Source organism: Gallus gallus, chromosome 1 (assembly GCF_016699485.2).
Source record: "Gallus gallus isolate bGalGal1 chromosome 1, bGalGal1.mat.broiler.GRCg7b, whole genome shotgun sequence".
Lineage (NCBI taxonomy): Eukaryota > Metazoa > Chordata > Aves > Galliformes > Phasianidae > Gallus > Gallus gallus.
The window spans coordinates 82,777,073-82,796,772 of NC_052532.1; the positions used below are offsets into that span (position 1 = coordinate 82,777,073).

The window sequence follows — 19,700 nt, forward strand, 5'->3', positions numbered from 1 at the left end:
TAATGACTTGTAGCATACTGGTTTCTCATCGACTCAGGCCATCCCCCCATTCTAGGTCTCAAATATGCTTGATAAATTATTTGAATTATGCATTCTGTTGCCATCTGTGGTTCCTCATAAAGAGACTGCTATTTGCCGTGCATTGTGCCAAATCATGGAATAGTTTTTGCAGAGCCAGAGACTGGACTGAAATCACCAAACTTGTGTCACTTGTGACCCACAGAGCAATCAAATGTGAGCTTTAAGTTGACTGCAGTTTTAGTACTGTGAGATGAGAGCGAATGCATAATATCTCCAGCCCATAAATCTCAAAGATTCTAGGGAGGTATGGGAGAAGTTCATGCATATCATAGAATCATAGAGTCAGAGAATGGCCTGAGTTGAAAAGGACCACAGTGATCATCGAGTTTCAACCTCCCTGCCATGTTCAGGGTCGCCAACCACCAGACCAGGCTGCCCAGAGCCACATCCAGCCTGGCCTTGAATGCCTTCAGGGATGGGGCATCCACAACCTCCTTAGGCAACCTTTTCCAGTGTGTCACCACCTTCTGGGTGAAAAACTTTCTCCTAATATCTAGCCTAAACCTCCCCATCTCAGTTAAGCATATCTTTTATTTAAAAAAAAAATAATACATGAAATGATCTTATAGCTATGCATTATAAAATGCATAAAATGCTGTTATATGTATATAAATGCAGAGACATGCAGAGACATGTATACACACACATACATATACATGTAGTGTGACCTTCTCCTCCTTCCCCTTGCCTTGAACTTCCTCCCTGAATCTGTCCGAATGGCGGAGCGATGAGCACGTCTAAAGAAATGTAGCCCCGTGTGAAACCTTGGAATAGTGACATCTGTTGAATTTGGACAGTTTTGTTTGTCTACTGGGAAATCTCATGAGCTTCCCAATATTTTTTTCTGAGTTGGCGTTGCCCTCCTTCCCTCCCTCCCGGAAAGGGAGGGTGGCTTCAGGAGACATGGCTGCTTTCTCGTGTTCTGGTGCGGTGTAAAGTTTTCCGTCGAGAGACAATAATGTACATTCCTCTGGCAGGACGAGATGGATTTTTTTGTTTCTCTTGCTGTTGTTTATTTATAAGACATTTCCTCTTGCTTAGTGGAAGTTTGATCATAAGAGGCTCCAGTGATTTTCCTTCCCACCTCTCCCCTCCCTAATTTCTCTGCCTCGGCACTCGCTCTGGAACACAGTGAACTCAAAAAGCCCATCGGCGCGGGGCACGCTTAGCAGCCAAGCCTTGCCACTCTCCAGAGACTGTGAGGTGATTCTCCTTCGTCACCGCTTGGACCAGGAACCACAGCCCTGGTGAGTGGTGAGCTCCCAGAATTTGATGCGTCAAGGCTTCTATTCTCGGTGCTGCCGAGGCAAAGCAGGAAATAAAGGGTTTTTTGTTGTTGTTGTTGTGTTTTGTTTTGTTGGTTGGGGGTTGTGGATTTTTTTTTCTTTCTTTCTTTTTTCTTTTCTCTCTCTCTCTCTCTCTCTCTCTGTTTTTTTTTTTTACCCTTTTAAAAAAAGAATCAGCAGCAACCACAGAGGAATATGGAGCTGGGAGCAGCCACTGCTGAGCAGAGAGAAAGCAGCTCCACGCCGCAGGGCTGCACCCAGTGTCCCCCCTGCCTTGTGTCCCCCCTGCCTTGTGTCCCTCTGCCTTGTGTCCCTGTGGGGCCGGGCTCAGCAGTGGCTCCGAGGGGCCGGGGTGGGGGGACAAGAGGGCCAGGCAAGCTGGGAAGGGGAGGGTATGGGAGGGGGTCGAAATGTTAATCCCTCACTTGGAGTTTCTGTCTGGCAAGTTTTCATGCCTCTGTGTTGTGAGCATTTACATTATGCTCTGAATACCTGATTGCCCAGCCAAGCAGAAAAGAAACTCTACAGTGGATGCATAGTAAAAGAAAACGCTTCTGCAGAAGCCACCTCTGGGAATAGGAAGAACTGGTTGGTTTATAGGCTGCTGGTCCATTTGAGGGGGGAGGGAAAGGTTGCATTTATTTTATTTATTAATTAACTCTCTCATTTCCCTTTTTTTTTTCTCTTGGTATGGGGAAATGGGAATCAGAAAAAAAAAAAGTGTATATTGGAGAACTTCATATACAAAATTCTGGGTAAAGAATTAAGTGTCTCAACCAAGGCTGAGACATTTAAGCAAAGTTATTCCCAGCTGATGAATAGGGAAGCTGAGGCACAGAAGATGACATTATTTGCTCAAGGCTGCATGGGGAAGCCAGTGAAAGAAAAAGGTATAGGATGTGCATCTGTAGTTTCAAGCCCAAATTACTCAGGGTCTCCTTTTGTGCACTTCTGCCCGGCTAAATGTATCGCTTCTGTTAATCTTACACTGCTGTAATGCTAAAGAAGGCCAGGGCAGTATGTGGGTTGTTCCATTCATCTTTTATCATTTCTCATGTTATCTGAGTTGAAGAAATGAATCATCTCTCGACTAACATTTTCTACTGTTAACAAAGTAGGCATATAAGAAGCACAGAGTAGCAGTCAAAATATTTTTATTTTGAGGTGTTATCCTGTTCTTTGAAACATGTTGTCCCTGGCAAAAGAACAAAATGTTTAACAGCACCAATGTATCTCACATGCACTATTAATTAGGAAGCGTTCTTCTCCGAGTTATCTTTTGAGCTTGATTCAGTTAGGAAGTGTATCAACATACATCTCTGACCCCCATGGTAATACCTACCTCTTCAAACGCTGCTGTTCTCCTGTGAGGCATAGAGGAAGTCAAGTCACCATTCCCTGGTTTCATGACCAGTGTAAATCGGAAGGATAGCACACAAGGACTGGCGTTGGCCAGTTTTTCACTGGAGCTGTCAGTGGCTTTGCCGTTGATTTCAGAACTGACTTGAATGTCAAATCAGATGCAACCCAAGTTAAAGTACTTGCTATTTCATATAACTGATAAATAAAGCCATTGCAAGGGTTGGTGGTTTTACTGCTTGGCAATTTTTGCAAATATTTTATTTGGTCCTGGTCCATTTGGGGCTCCCTGTCCCTCCCAATGATTCAGTTTCAGTCTGAAGTTTGACTAAGCCCAAAAACAGATGGAGCATAGATTAAGCCTCTGAGTGTCCTCTAGGCTTATTTTAGAACCACAAAGAACTGCAAACTCCTCTTTTTTTCATCTATGGAGCCTTAAGTTGACTGTAGACTTCCTTCAGCACTGTGCAGTGAGGGTTAGTTATTTCTCACGGTGCACTGCAGTCGTGGAACCTCTCCCTGAACCTAAACTAAATAACTGGTTCTTAACAAAACCCACAATTAGGCTGGCCTGTTCTCTCAGTAAAGAGTCATATACACACAGAGAATAATCTTGACGTCCATCAAAGCCCTAATCCAAATGGTCCCAGCTTTTGAATAAATGGATGTTAAGATCCAAAGTTGGCATTTGCATCACCTTTCTACAGTGTACTCAAAGAAGCTGACAGATCAGAACATCCCAAACTTTCAGGCAGTTCACATCACAGGCAGAAATATAATGGATTTTTTCTTTTCTCTAAATGGGCTACACTGAACGCCCACACACACTTTTTGGTCTGATCTTTGAGACTTATCTCTGATATACTTTCTCCCTCCAGGCGGTGTAAGTCTGAAAGACGTAAGTACTTCAGAAATGGAAAGCTCTTAAAGCACAGTGCAAAATGGCTGAAACTTCAAACTTCTGCCTGTGTTAACACTTGTTCTCTGGATAGACTGTAGTCGAGGGCTGTCGCTCTGGTGACTTCCACCAAGAAGGCAAAACAGTGTTGAATTTCTTTTTTAAGAGTCTCTGTGTTGTTCTAAACCTCTTGGTGTTTAAATTATTTAATTAATGTATTTATTCTGCTAGTCTCTGCAGTAGTAAAGGAACTTGTCTTCACTGGTATTTATGTACAACAATGTGGAGAAAATGAACAGTCTTTCTTATTATGGTATAAGCTGCTTATTGACTCTAGTCCAAGGTTATAATGGTTTGTCTATGGTCTAAAATCATTAGGGTGAAAATCTGCAATTTGAAATCATATTTTAACTGTCTGTTTAAACACTCTGGGACAGTAAGATGATAAACTGTCTCATTAGTGGTAACTTCTTTGCTTAGCACGTAGTGGATTTTGCCATAGCTTCTTTAAAAAATCAAAATGAATGCATACAGCTGCTCTTTTATAAATGCCCTGTTTACTTCTCTGGGGAGACATTTCAGTTGCACCATCCCTTCCAACTGGAAATCCCAAAGTGCTGTAAAAATGCAGCTGAATTAAACCTCCTGGTGCTACCTGTAGGTGAGGTAGAGAAGGTATCATCTCCTGCCCAACACAATCAAAGAGCAAATGGTAGTCTTTCACTTGCATTCAAACCAGCAGTTTATGCTTTTGGAGAAGAGAATATATATTTATATAGTAGAATCCACAGCACAGTATTCAGCACATCAATTCTGTTTGATGTGATATATTTTTTGTTCTGTTAACTGCATCAGCTGAGAACAAAGCACAGAAAAGGTTGTAATTATAAAGGTGCATAGACTCAGAGGTACTGGGACATTTCTGAAGTACAAGAACTTAAGCCATACTGAGAATCAGTTTTCACAGTAAAAGCAAATGCTTCATTTCGAGTACCTTTCCTCTTTTAACGTATCATAAATGTTTTATTATTTTATTTATTTGCCCCCCAGAAATTGAACAGTGGCTTATTTCCCAGGGTCACAACATTGAAACACTATTTTCCCCTTCTGTAAATCTGAAAAGAAAGTGAAACTTGATTTGAAGTCATGTAAGAGGAAAAGTTAGAAAGTGAAAGGAATTTGGTAGATTGGAGCTGGAGGACCTTTAAGGTCCCTTTCAACTCAAACCATCTGATAATTCTGTGATTTGCAAGGTTTCTTGGTAAGGCAGCAACTAACTGCTGATCATTAATTATCAGCTGTAAAGTTGTGTTCTGATATGGAACATTTGAACAGTTAACTCGTGATCTCAGCTGAAGGATAAAGGAATAACAAGGTGCATGAGCTGTAAAGTGAAGGCTTTTCTTACTGTCCTGGATGGGGAAAAGAGGGATGGATAAATAACATGATGAACATGAAGGGAAATATAATAACCCCTTGCAGACCTGAACCTCTGTTGCAGATCTGTCACTGTGTGGTCTTTTTCTACATCTCACTTGCCCTTCTGTAAAATGGAAACAGTTTTTTTTCTGACCACACAGGACTGCAGCACAGGAAAACAACTTCACGTTTAGCAAGGCTCAAACATGCTTAAAACTCCTTTGAATCCAGCACATAGATCACACTGCTGCTGCATTGTTTGTTTTTCCCTCCGTGTGTGTTTCAAGTTCCTAGAATAGATGCAAGTTCCAGAGCTAGCATGGGTTTGTGCTGCTGGCAAAACAAAGCAGGTGCAAATTACGGTGGAAATGAAATAGCTAGTGCTCGGAGGCGGTGGAGTGCCCAGTTCACCTCAGGGTACGTGTCTGAGTTCACAAAACATGACTATCATGCATACCCTGATTCATTAGATGTGTTATCCAGCAAACAAGAAGCCTAATCATATTTGAGTGGGAACATTCTTATGATAAACTCTGCTTTAGTGAAACTCCATATATAGTGCAATTTCTCCCGGCCGCGTATATTACACGGTGAAGAAAAGCTACCCTGCTGCGTATCAGAAGGCTGTAATTTCATTTAGGGGGTCTATTGACATCGTAAACTGCAAGAGCAGAGCTCAAGTGGCTATTTAAGTCATAGGAACTTCAGACTGAAATTACTGCCTGGCAGTAATTGCCCCTCCCCGGCAGGCATGCGGGCCCCTATGTACGTACTTAATGTTTTCATCCATGTGCCTATAAATAATAAATCTCTTCCGTGGCCTCTGAAGAGAGCAGATCCAAAATACCAGTGTTATCTTTTGTGATGGGGCACAGCCCTCCGGGAAGGACTGAGCATCTCGAGCTGAGGCCGTGGCACTTGGCGATGTGACATGATGACCGATGCTTCAGGGCCGGTCCTCTGCTGGACCCGGAGGTCCACACATGGTGAGCAGTGAGAGGTGAATGTGCCTGTGCTGGCTGCCAGGGCCGTTTGTTGCCATCATAGCTGACACGTCTGACCTTTCCCACTTGTGTGTTGTAGACATCCAGCCTGGCACACGCAAAGATAAATGTGCCGTGCCACCTGTGGTCCCCAGGGCTACAGCGCATCTCCTATTTATACTGCACCTCCCTCAAATCACTGCCCGCAGCCCTGGGGCTGTCATGCTTCTGGAGAGGGGCGGTGGAGGGGAGAAGGCTCAGTGCTGCCCTGAATCTGTGAAATTCGGGAGCAAATCCGGATCCACCAGCAGCATCACCCAGTGCACAGGAACAAGAGTTTCCCCTTTCTGGTTTTTAATGCACAGAGCTTTATCCAAATTGACAGAATTATGTATTTCACCTGCTTGGGATTGTTTCAAGAAAAGAGTGAAGTCAGAGAGTGTTTGAGTTTTATCGGCAAAGTGAGGTTAACTGTTCATTATAGCTTGTCAAGAAACCTCAAGTCTAAGCCAGGCACAGGAAAAGACTTTCAGCAGGGCTCTGGATGAGAATCATTAGGACTGTCTGCCTTATATGCCAGCGTAGGCATTTTAATTTCAACATCTGAAAACTGAAGTGTATCAAGTTCATGTAAATTTTAATCTTCCTTTCCCTTGTCCTCTTCTTTTTCTTTCTTATTTTCAGATAGTGAGAAAATAAGTATTTTTTGTACTCAGTGTTTCTTAGACCTTGGGGTGCAAAATAGGTGTCAAATTGCCACTGAGAATAGAAATTGTATTTATTTCTATTCTCTGAACTGGTGTCTTGGTTTCAGCTGGGTCTACTGGCCTGGCCATTCTTACATTTCATTTAACAGAATGATGGCTCACCATGTGAAATTATATAAAGCATATGGTCATAACGTTAGTATTTCCATTCTTCATAAAGAAAACTTTATTTTGATTCTGAAGCTGGCTATCTGTTTTTTTTTCTGGAAAATCAATTAAACCACTGCCTCTCCCACTTAAGAGCCACCACCCTGTGATTCCTGTGACAGTGGTATGGCTCACAGTGACACAGCAGCGTGGAAAGTAAATAAGCAAGGTTTGTATAGCTATTAGCCATGGCAGTCAGCAGTAGCAGGGAAAACTTTCCTGGTCTGAGGGGAAGCTGTTCACACTTGCATTTCATCTGTGTTTGAGCAATAAACTACATTTCTTAGTTTGGATAGATCGCTAATCTGGAGAACACGCTGAATATTCTTCACAGGTCTGTGACAGCACCCTGTAACGTGGTGTGAATGGGGGAAGCGAATTTTGATTTCCATGTTGCTGACTGTGGGGATCACGGGTGCAGGTATCAGTAGCATCCCTGTTTTTTCTGCTTGTGTCAAAAACTAGCCGGGTCTTTTTGTGCCATTTCTCCTTCCACTTTACTTTGCTCCTTCCACTTTACTGGCTTCTGAACCTCATTATGTAATCATGCTAGCTGTGAGAAAAAAAATGAAGTCCACAAACTGTGGATAACAGCAAATCCCACAATACAGTGAAATCAAAATAGGATGTTGGATGCCAAGACTTAGAGTTCTCATGGTCCTTATCTCTGTATGGAATAACTGGAAGTGGTTACAGTTTCTTTTGTTTAGTATAAGAGAATGTATTGAAGGCTGCATATCTTCAGTGAGATATTGACTGCCTGATGGCATGTGTCCTAATTTTGGGACGTGATGTCCTAGTGTGAAGATAGGGTAGCCTTTTGTCCCACTGAATCTCAAGTGCCTGAAATCTAAAGCTATGTTACTGTATTGGTGTCTGTCCAACAAAGATGTGTGTTCTACTTGTACCATGTGGAAAAATGAATAAAATATCTAAAGTTAAAAAACAATTCATAAACACCATATGCACATACATACTGCATGCACAACTTCTCTTTGAAAATATTACAATGGGACACCCTTCCAGATTCTGATTGCAAAAGACTGTAACTTAATTTCTTCTACAGGTTTTTAGTCAAGAAATACTGCTACAGAGTCTGTTTGCTTTCAAATCTGCAAAAGTGTAATAGCGTCGACTGTTCTTTAAAATGAAACGTCGATCCGTCTGTCTAATGTGGAGCATTTCTAAAGCTATCATCCTCTGTACTGGTAGGCAGCAAAAAGTAATTCACGTCTGGGGATATTGAGGCAGAAATTGGCAAACTAACTTATCTGACACCATGATGGAGTCCACCTGACCCCAAGCCCTGTGTTGTAGCTACTTCGGTTAACTTGCCAGAGAGCTGATGTAGTCTTTATGGGAATGTGGGAGCAGTGAGCTCTGCAGGTCTCTGAGTTGTGTCATGGGGAAGGAGCATCCTTTGGAGCCCAAGGTCTTAGACGGGAGAAAAATGGACTTTTTCCATATGTGCAGCACTGAACTTCTCATGCCGTAGAGCTTCTGGAGGAGGCATCAGTGTTTCTGCTGAATTCCTGGCTCACCAAAAAGACCAGCGAGTGGTTTGAGTGCTCTTTTGGTCCCATCTTCTGTTTGCCTGTTACAGCCACATCATCATTTGTTTTGCTGGCACAGTTCTGCAGTTTCTTTATAAAACTGGAGAGAAGCTGTGGGACTGGGTTAGAAATGAGATGGATGACTTTGCTGCAGCGAGGAAAGAAGAGAGAGTATCTGACATACTCATTCTTCCCGATGAAATCTGCATCTGGGTTTAATATTAGATAGGATCGCTGAGGATAATTGTGGTTGGCAATTGTTACTTTTTAATGATTTAAAATAACCCGTGATGTATTAGGCTCAGCAGTGTCATTCCCGAGCATGGCTTCATTGTGAGACTTCCTGCTTTCACGAGGAGTGGAGCAAACAAGGCCACTTCATCCATATTGGTGCTTTCAGTGTGCAGTATACTGTGGTGTGGAGAATGCTACAGCTGCTTTTACTCCAGAAATGCTAGTAGTCTGTTTGATATTATATCAGAGGGACTTGCTGCTTCTTCAAATTGACTGCTCTGTAGAGCAAACAACACAAGTACAAGGGCACACTGAGTCACTGGCTGTATTTAGATGTGTTTTGGCATACTTTTGTGAGGAAAGATGTATACTTGACAGGAGGAAGGCTAATTCTTCTCTGTCAGTCAGTGGAAGGCAGAAAGTTTAGTGAGAAGAGATCAGATGGGCTTGAATGAATTTTGTAATTCTGAACGTATCTAGGAAATAGAGCTGAATGATGTATAGAGAACTCCTCTGTCAGTGTGGAAAATTAGAGATTTGAACAAGATGAGTTTAATACTGAAATGAAATGAGAAGAAGTTTATGATTAATAGGGTCTGGCAGAGACAGCATACTTATAGATAATTTTGGAGGGTTAGGAAATGATCCATGGGCTGACATGAATCTTAGGGTTTAGGGGAGAGAGGTAGCCCCACAAAGAACCCCAGCTGGCTTGTCTGTTTTGAGAGAAAATTCCAAAAGTTTTATACAAGAGGACTAAAATGAAAGAGCAAAATCTCCGATTTCAGAAATCCTAAGCAGCTCTTAAAGTATTTTATAAGATTAGAAAGATAAATTAGGAATAAGGTGTTTATTGAGCATAAAACAGGTTGTTGGTTCATCTTATCATTAGTCCTGCATCTGAAGGTTACTTCAGGGGAAGGCGTTTTCTCTCTGGATACTGCATCTTCCCAACCGAGCAACATTGGACATGAAGGCCAGGTTCTTTCTGCCCCTGAAATGATCAGCATGCCACCCTGAAGCATCGGTTGGCTGCATTAAGTTAAAAATTACAAAATATGCAGATAGATTAAATTTGCCTTGTCTTACATGGCCACAGATGTAGCTCATAATCATTAAAATTACTCATTCGTCTGTGAGGAAAACAAAGAAAATTATTTCAGAGAAGCTAACAGAAAAGGATAAGATTCACAGCTCTCTCGTTATCATCTTTATTCTAGGTAAATAACTTGTGCCTTTATTACATTCTAAAGAACTTTAGAAACTTGGATCGTATTCTCCTTCAGGACATGCTGAAATTCTATGTATTTTGAGTTGCACACTCTTATTTTGAATTTTTCCTTCAGAGCAATAATTCCTTCTCCTTTACAGTTTTTCCCTGTGCGAGAGAAAAGCCTTGTATTTTCATTCTGATATTTTCTGACTTATAATTATCCTCCTAAAGTCAGGATACACAGAATAATTACTTCTAACGCAGAATTCTCAATAAGCAAGTTTTGTTAGAAGTGAAGAAACTGCAAGTTGTATCTTTGCCTGCCTCTCTCCAGAGCCCCATCCTTGTGCACTTTCCTTTAGGTGGCACTCCCACATTAACTTGTGTACAAGCTGAACAGCTGTTTGTGATCTGTCATTTATGTCTTGAAATATGATGGAGAGACTTAGAAATTGTATTAATTGTGGTGTCCACATCCTCTCTTCATTAGAAGTTGAAAATTGCTGTTCAAATATTTCATAATCAAAAATTAATCTCAGTCTACCTGTTCCAAATCATATATTACATCCTCTGGGGATGAATCCCAAATCCCCGTTACAATTTGGATGTTCTCTCCTCTGGGTATTGATTACAAATTCTGGTTATTGTTCACATACTTTGTCATAGGGGGAATTAATCTCAAGTTCCTGTCTACTGTTCTGGGACTGAAAGCTATCTATAATTAAGATTTTTCTATTAAATGGATATCGAAAATGAGCTTTTCTGCCTACATTTTTTGGGTTATCTTTTGGCAAGAAAACTGAGTCTCAGCTCACAGAGAGATTATTAATACTGAATATTTGGACCACCAGCTTGTAGGCCACTGAGTTCAGGTGTTTTGCGAGTGTCAGTGACATAGTTGTAGTGTTCTCTAATGCTGACATTTGGTAAGAAAATGTGAAAATCTTCACAGGACTTAGCAGAGTGGAGCAAATACGATGGCTGAATAGAATCACATGCATTGCATCAGAATTGTAGAGGAATATGTGAGCGTGTGTTTAGCAATCATGAAGCACCCTACTGTTGCAAACCAGTTTCCACGTGAAATCAAAACAATCTTAGTTGTGTGGAAGGGAAGAATAATCTGTGCTCTTTTTCAACAGTGGATAGAATGAGAACGAACATCGTGTGGTGAGAGGTAGCAGTACAAAGCCACCAGAGAGGCTGTATTTTTGATATGTGAACCCGTGTTCTGATTTGCTGCTTCACCTGTAAAAACAACTGCTATATTTCGACATAGGTATAGTCTTTTGTGTGTAACAGTGCAGAGAATAAAAGTTTTCAGTTCCATAGCCGTGTAGATCCCTGAGTGTTTTTTGTTTTGTTTTTTAAAGGAGGAAAATCAGATCAAAACAGCTCTGAATTTAGAAAAAGTTAGAATCTGGACCTGTGCTTTCTTGTTTCAGACCCACTGCTGCTACTAATAGACATGGTGTTTCCAGTGGCAACAGTTGGCTCATGCATTCTTTCACACTTCAGAAGATATCCCTGTTTCCTTTTTTTTCTTCTTCTTTAGCAGTGGGCAGCCCTGCAACCTTTTGATCATGCCGACTTTGTACATTACATGACTGAACTCAGCTATGCCAAACATCCTTTTAGAAAGTTGACATTTATGCCATTTGAAAAAAGAGAGGGAGAGAGAAGGGGAGAGGTAGAAGAATGAATTCTGTCTGTTTCCTCCTGCCCTTTTGATTAGGAGAGCAGTAAGTCAGCAGAAGAGGTGGGACTTTTAACAAGCAGGGGTGCATGCAAGCTGGTTGCGGTCTGTGATGTGTGCACACACATTAAGGAAAGAAGAGGATGAAAGTTAGACAACAGTAATCAGAAATGATTACAATGAATTAATGGATAGAAAGTGTAAGGAGACAATCAAAGAGACTAGATTAGAACAAGGAGGTGGCCTTTGATACTCTCCTAAACTAAATGAAGAAATTTGAATTCAAGAAATTTTCAAGGACCCTTTCAAATGTAATAATTGTGATTGTGTAATGTCTTTTATCTATTATTTCATTTTCAATTGATATTTTGCGTGCATATATTATTAATCATATTTTATGTAATCTTTAATACTTCCACTTCTTCCAGATTTCTTCCCACCTTTGTCTTGGAGATAACACTGAATTTATGGGACCAAAATGGCTGTTGTTAACATGCATAGCATACAAAGAAAACAGGGACAACGAGACTTAGCTGTACAGGGAGAGAAGCACGTTGCATAACTTCAGACAAGTCATGTGACTTTGTTATGTCTAACTCGATCCCTTCATTTAGTTAAAATGCCAAAACCTCATTAAAAAAAACCGTGTCCATTCCTGCAGTAAGTTAGACAGTTGCCCCACTTGCTCTCTTTCCAACACATTCACTTCAAATTTTGCGTTCTAAAAGCATTAGATTGCTATTTCAATTCTTCCAGAAAAGAGACAGATTTCTACAGACAGTGCTGGCTTTTGCTGAAGGTGAGCTACTGGGCTGAGTGAATGACTGGGTCAGTGCTTTGTGACGGCTCCTCATTTACTTTTTAAAACAGGAGAGGAAGAAAGGAGAATGGAAAAGGAGTGTATGTGAAGAGAGAGGTAGCCAGAAGGGGCTGTAATGTTAGACAGACTCTTTAGAAACCTTAAAAACCTTTAATAGTAAGTTTGCCATGATGTGTAAAATAGTTCCCAGTGTAAAAATCTATATTGATTTTTTTTCCTTTGTTTGTCTACAGATTGTTCTCAGAATAGAAAGCCTTTGACATTTTGCCTTCTCATATACTTAAATCAGTCATTTGTGTCACCCACTCTTACATGCACGTGTGCTTTGCCTGATCTGCAGAGGATGACTGCTTGCTACTTCCTCCAAATCATTTGTAGAGTGGATAACAGGTTGGAGAGCCTCCTGCAAAACTGGCCATTGTGAGATGTGTGATGGTAGGGAAGATCTGCTTTAGGTGGTGACCAGAGCGGGTAATACTAATGGCTGGGTGTTGTAGTCTAGGGTGCAGTTGATTGCCATGAGTGCCAACCTGCAGGAGTCTGATGGCTTTCAAAACTTAAAGCTTTCTATGTTGTTAGGAGCTGGAGCTTAGCTTCAGAGTCCCCGTACTCATTTGCAGTCTGAATATTGACTTCATCTTTTGATTGTTTTTTTAATTCCTATTTATTTGCTTTGGCGATGGTAGTCCCAAATAACCTGCCTGACAAAACAAGCTCCTCTTGAACATTCCTTGTGCTTATTTTATAGCTGCTGGGGTCAGCAAAGGCTTGTATGGTCAGAGACAGAGGGTACTTACAAAAACCTTGGGGGGAGGAGGGAAGAATGTTGACTGTTCTGCAGCAAAAATGTAAGTGGAAAACCACAGGGTCCTCCTGCTCAGCTGCTGAAGCGGAAGGACCCTTTGCAGCACATTTGTGGCCTACCTCACTGAGCTGACCCCAGACATCAAGGCTGTGTTGTGCATGGCTCCTGCTCCATAGTACTCCCACACCACAGCATGCTGGCCTGCACAGTGGGCAGCTAAGCCTTGTAGGAATCAATTGCCCAAGGGCAATGAAACAAATGGCATATGGTTCCCAGTGGCTGTATGCAGAGAGGCTTACCAAAACCATATTTTCAAGAGCTGCCTATAAATGGCCCGTTTATACCTTTGCATACATCATCCCTTCACCTCCTTCCTTTTTAAGCGATGTCTTATGCATAGATTTGTCATTTATTCTCCAACTGCATTTTGCATTATTACAGTTTAATGATATTTGAAGCTCTTTCATACATATTTGAGTTCACTGATGTAAATGAAAAAAGATAAATAATCAGCATACTTGGTTTATCTGATGACACGAGGATGTTCTGTCTTAAGTTTGCCACTTCTTGGATAAGATCAAGAACACTGTCAAGTACAAGGAGAGGGTCCAAGTAGTATCAGAATGACTGTAGCATTAGAGTCCTTCAACATCCCTCCTTTACAGTTTGGCCCCATTTGTGCCTCAAAATATGAACCACTTAAGCAGTTCTACCCCTTAAACTGCGTGACTTATGGGTTTGGTTAAACAGAAAAGATCTAAGTGCCTCATGACTCTTTTTTTTTTTCCTTTTTTTCTTTTTTTTCTGAGAACGATCATCTCTCATTTTGGCTTTGTTTGAGGATGCTCTGCATGATCTCGAGGGTGTCGCCTCCTCGACCCTGCATCTACTGCTGACTTACGATCTGTTACAATCTATTAGGAATCTTGAGGCTTGAGGGCAGAATTTTGTGTAGGGATAAAAGATGCTTTCATGTTGGTGCTGTGGGATATTTTTTTTTTTTAATTCTTTCTCTCATTCTCCATTTCATGAAAATTCATTAATCTGTGACATTTAAAGACTCTGTCTGAGAGGTGTCTGGAGCAGCGGCCGGCTGCATACATCAATAGTTTCTCAGAGTCTGGCACTCTGTCAATATTTGGGGGCCTCAGTAACAGCACTTAAATGCACTGCCTGCCAGCCGTCACGCTCTTAGCATGTCTGTAAGAGTCTGAGTGAGCGGATATTAGCACGTCAAGTCCTTTCACAACTGGCAACACTTTAGAGACAAACTGCTTGGTAGGTATCTCTCCTCTTCCCTCCCCTCCTGTTTTCTGGCATGCCTCCTTTGTTTATCTGATATGATTTATGTATTTACACACAAATATGCATCCTGCAAGGAGGCATTATAAATCCCGAAGCTGGAGGTGGTATTATGGCATAATCTATATAACAGTGGAAATGGGCTGAAGCTGGATTTGGACCCAGGACCAGATTAAGCTTGAGTTGACTCCTGGGCCAGTTGAGTCAGGAATGGAGTTTTGTTTGGATTTCACGGTGCCAAAATCTTTAGAGTTTAATTCCAAATAATGAGAATCTTGGACAAAAATTTTACAGGAAGTGCTACTGTGGCAATATTTCAACCAGCTCCAAACCAGAAGTGGAAAACAAGCCATTTCAAGACTTGGGTTGTATTCAAATCAAAGCTGTTAGAGCAGGTTCAGAATCCAGACCTTCTGTTCCTTTTTTAATCCTATCCCACTGCATAAATTGGATTCACAGCTGAATATTACTCTAGAATACCCATGAAACCTCCCTGTTTAGTGGAAAAAATCAGGGAAGCAAAATACAGCTTTTTCTTTTTTCCCTGTGTGGTGAGCACAGTAAAAGAAATTTTGATTCACAAATATTCATTGTACTCCTCCCCTCCCCTCTTTTATTTTATTGAATATTATGATCAGAGAGTGATCGGTGCCTTTTATGATGCATTCACAATTATTTTCTCTTTGCCCATTGTTTGCCACCTTTTGCTTGTGATGTCGCTGTGGTTGGGGCTCTGAAACTGTGCTGTCTGGAGATGTGAGTGCCTACAGTGTCTGTGAATTTAAGTTGGCTTCTGATAGCTGAAGTTTAGGCAGAAAGCAGTCCATGAATCTCCATCTGAATGTTTCTAAATATCCTTTTTGTAATATTCTTTTTCATTCGTATCTCATGCCATATATACCAAAAGGAGATGAAAGGATGGCTGCAGAGTGAGCCCTCCAGTAGGAATACATCCATGACCAAATTTCAGGAACAAATTCTTTGAAGAATGAATATGAACTTGGGAGCACTTCGAAATCACATCCTTATCATTCCTTCTTTACCATGTCCAGTAACACCAGTCAGTGCCCCTCAGCTGTGACCTTCAGCACATCCTTCAATGCTAGCTTGAGTCAACAGCTTCTTAATCCCTTTCCAATAACATCTAGAAACTTTTTTCAATAAACTTCCAACCTTCCCCCAGTAACACCTGCCAAAATTTGGCATGATAACAAAATAGACAAAATTATTCTGCCGGAACTACCTTGCAGGAGTAAGTCAGCAAAATATATATATATATATTTAACTACCCCTTCTCAAACATTTCTTTGCTCTTTTTAGCATTCTCTTATCTGCTGTCTTTTTCTTGAATTTTCCCCTTCTTCAGCTACAGCTGCATCTGATCTCCATTTTCCTGTTTGTGTCCCCAGAGCACCTGCACTCATACAGTATTTTGTCACCTGTTGAAAAAATAAAAGGAAACCTCTGTGAAAGTTTACAAATCTCTCCAGTGAGGTAGTGAGTAACAAGGGAGGCATTTATCCCTGCTTCAGGCCAGCAGCAAAGGGAAAATAAACAGGCTGAAGGCTTCCGTTAATATTGGTGATGCTTCTGGCTAGATGGCAGCAATGGCCAGTAAGTACAATCAACAGAGAGAAGGATTTATTTTTAATTATAATAATTGCTTCTTTAGCATGGCATGGAGGGGAAGCAGGGGCATTAGCGTGCGGGCGGGAATCGCTGACTGCAGATGTGGCCCTTGGACAGAGCACAATCGTGTTGATGCCGAGCAGCAGGGCCTGGAAGGCTTTAGTGGTCCCCTTGCAGGAGGCTGTGGATGAGACTCAGCCTCACAGACGAGCAGGCTGTGAGATGGCAGCAGTGTGTTTTTGCCTGTTAAAGAGCAGTAGTCGGAAGGATGGAGAGAAATTGTACTCCAGGATACCTGAGGTGCACAGAACCGGGCCCATACAACAAATACGATCACGCAGCTATTCTTTCTCAGTCTGCACTTTGTTCTGCCTTTTACGGTCTCAGCAAATTAGCACACGAGCTCACAGTAACCCACGCACCTTTTGTAACCAGGGAGTACATCTCATGACATAATGGGGCACATTTTCAACTCTGTCCCCAGTGTTTTAAAAACGTGACTGACTTTATTGTCTGTGACAGCCCCGTATGCTCTGAAAAACCTCCCCACCCCCAGCCCTCAGCACTGCACATCAAAGTTGAAGAGTTCGTCATTTTGCATTAGTTTCTAGATGATTATTTATTTTCTAAGAAATTCTAGTCACCTTCTGGGTAAGCATGTGGGCCCTAAAAGAGGTACGGAGTCTCCAAAGCAGAGGCACTCTGACCTCTTTCTTCCAGCCTCACAGACTGCTTCTACCTCTTTACATACATGCCCTAGGACTGCATTAGGAGCTTGCATTCCCCATTCATACCAGTTGCAGTATTGTGGCCAAACCTCACGAGAATGTAGAGGTTACCTGCTTGGCATTTCACCAAGCAGTTTTAAAGCCACCTGTCTTGCCCTACGTGAGGGGCTGAATGGATTTATCCCCAAATAATGGGGACATAAAGTGCCGAGGGGATCGAGGGTTTCAGACTTCATTCATTACATGTCCCCATTGGTTCCTGGTAGCAGTAAATGAGATGCTTTCTTTTACCACTGGAACTGATGAAACAGGAAAAATCTAGACTTGCCGTCCATTCATATTTTACCTCTATTAATAAGTAATTAATTAAAAAAGAAAATGATGGTCCCATGATGGGCCACTAAGTATATGCAAGTGCAACTACTGGCATTAAAAAGAGATTTGATTGCAGTCAAGCAGTTATTTATATTATAATAAATCATGCAGAATCCAGTTAAGATAAGCAATCTATTATGTTAGATGCCATTCAGACACACTTCAGGAGGTGTATCTAATGCTTAGATTTGCTTAGAGGTGAAGGATGGACAGACAGACAACCATAAAGAAATGAAATGACTCACCTTGGATGCACCAGCTGGGGCTGAACCAAAAGCAGAAAGCAAATCCCCTTCTTCCCTGGTCAAACTTATTTGCATTGGTCAAGTGAGCTTATTCACTGCTGTGTGTATCTGACCCATACTGTCTCCTCCCATGTAGAATGAATATTATAGAAGACTATGGCCAGGGCTGGTTTGCACTTCTACACTAGAAGGAAGGCCATCAGAAATAGCCCTAGAGAAGTCAGGAGCTGGTGGACTTGTAGTTTAGCCCTTAGATTTAGATTTGGGTAAAATTATTGAACGTAATGTTTTCTGTGCCAAAATCTTCTTGCCTCAGATACAAGTTAGCCAAGCCTAAGCTGAGAAAAAAAAATAAAAAATTTGTAAAGCCAAACACTTTTGTCTTTTTTGTCTAAACAAGATTTCTGACTTTGTTTTGAAACAAAGCCTACTTTAATTGAAATGTATCTAACACGAACAAATAGCTACCCCATTTTATAAAACTCCTAGGTGTTGCTTTCTTCCTTTCAGTGTTCACAGTTTGGTCAGCTACTCAAACAAGTCTAATTCTAACTAGAACGTCGGACCCTGGGGACTTGGAGTGTATATTTTCAATACAGTACATATTTATAATGCCAAGTACCCTGAGTGGTACTCCATATACAGTAATGGTAAGCAGTCCAGTACCATGGGGAGATGGGGTCACTGGGGAAGACTCAGCGCTTTTTAGCTCTTCATTTTTTATTTTCAGTTGTAGTAATATTTTGGAAGGTATTGCTTACAAGATAAAATTTGCATTTATTTGAGCTACTTACAAATGGGATTCTCTGCAAAGCTATCATTAAAGGGAAATAAAGCAGAAGGAACAAAAGGTGCATTCTCAGCAAAGTGTGATATGTAGTCACTTTCAGAGAACCTTGGTGCCACAGGAAAAATGTCATCATCTAACTCTAACACATCCTCTCTCCCAGAATGCTGAAAAACAAGCAAATACAGGGGTTGTTTGTGAAGTATTGAGATGCAAATACCAACTATACTGTTTACTATTTCCAGTGTTTCTACCTTGCAAATAATTTAGCTTTTTCCTACGTGATCATTCCTATCTTGAAACAGCTTCATTGAATGCAAAACCCAATGCCTGTTTATCTGTGACTGACTTTCAAGGAGAGGGTACTCTAGTATCAGGTACTTGTTACTTCTGTGTGTGTTATATGTAGCTGGTAGAAACTGAAGGAGTCTAAGTTTCTGTGTATGTTGCTGTTTGTGTTCTTTTTTTAACCAATGTTCTTTCTTTTCCATTTTTTTTTTTCTGCATTTTTGTGTGCTGATATACAACCTCATAACCATTTTAGAGAAAGGCTTATAGGACAGAGTAAGGTACTGGCTGCTCAGTGTGGTCAGTCTCACTCATCTTGCTGTTTTCTTGATGTAGTGCCCCTCAGCGTGAGCTGTCATCCACAGAGCACTCTGCAGTGCTGTAGCCTGGGTTCTGGTAGTGATGATGCTCTCTCCAGCTGAAGTTCTTTACAATGGTTGGGTCTGATGCAGTTTTTGGTGCTGCCTCAGTTCCAGTTGAGAGGCTAAGGCATATGGCCCTTGTGATCTTCCTATAATGAAATTAATTTCTGCCAATGAATCCAACTGGCTCCCTGAGTTAACGATGGAGAAAGATGCCTGTAGAGTTGCTTGGCCTTGCCTGCAAAGTTCTTGAAGATTATGGCCAGGCTTTTTGATGGAGAGTTCTTTAGCATTCACTTCTCATGACTGAAGAATTTTAACTGTAGAAAACACTAGTACTGGTGACTGATCCACTGACTACCAAATAGGGAGCTAGGGTTAAAGTATAAGAAAGTAGGATTATCCAAGCACCCTCCAACTTTCCACTTATACTCCTAGCTGACTCCTAGGTCCTCTCTGTGCATGTTTCTGGATTTTTTTCTTGACATCTGTGAAGATGCTGTGTCCTTACCTCCAAAAATCAGGGGCATTGCTGGACAAAGCAAGAGTGAGACCCAAGTTGTCAGATTTCTTTCTCACTTCCGTTGCCTTATAGCTGCCACATTTAAAACTATCTGGTGATTGGTGCCATGTGATTCAAGGTAACTTGAAATGTGGTAGGAAGAAAGAGTAGATAAGACAAGTGGAGCTGGAGAATTGCATGAAGGAGCTGAGAGTATGCTG

At 41.3% G+C, this 19,700-nt stretch overlaps 1 protein-coding gene across 44 annotated transcripts in view; it reads left to right on the forward strand.

Moving 5' to 3' along the window:
* ZBTB20 (zinc finger and BTB domain containing 20) overlaps positions 1 to 19,700 on the forward strand; it is a 477,629-nt gene that overhangs the window by 264,815 nt on the left and 193,114 nt on the right. The window contains exon 1 of one of the 44 annotated variants that reach the window (XM_040646250.2): positions 1,205 to 1,328. The exons of the other annotated variants lie outside the window; for them this stretch is intronic. The gene's annotated coding sequence lies outside the window, so the exon portion shown is untranslated. Of the gene's footprint in view, positions 1 to 1,204; positions 1,329 to 19,700 lie in introns of those variants that run through there. 44 annotated transcript variants of the gene reach the window in all.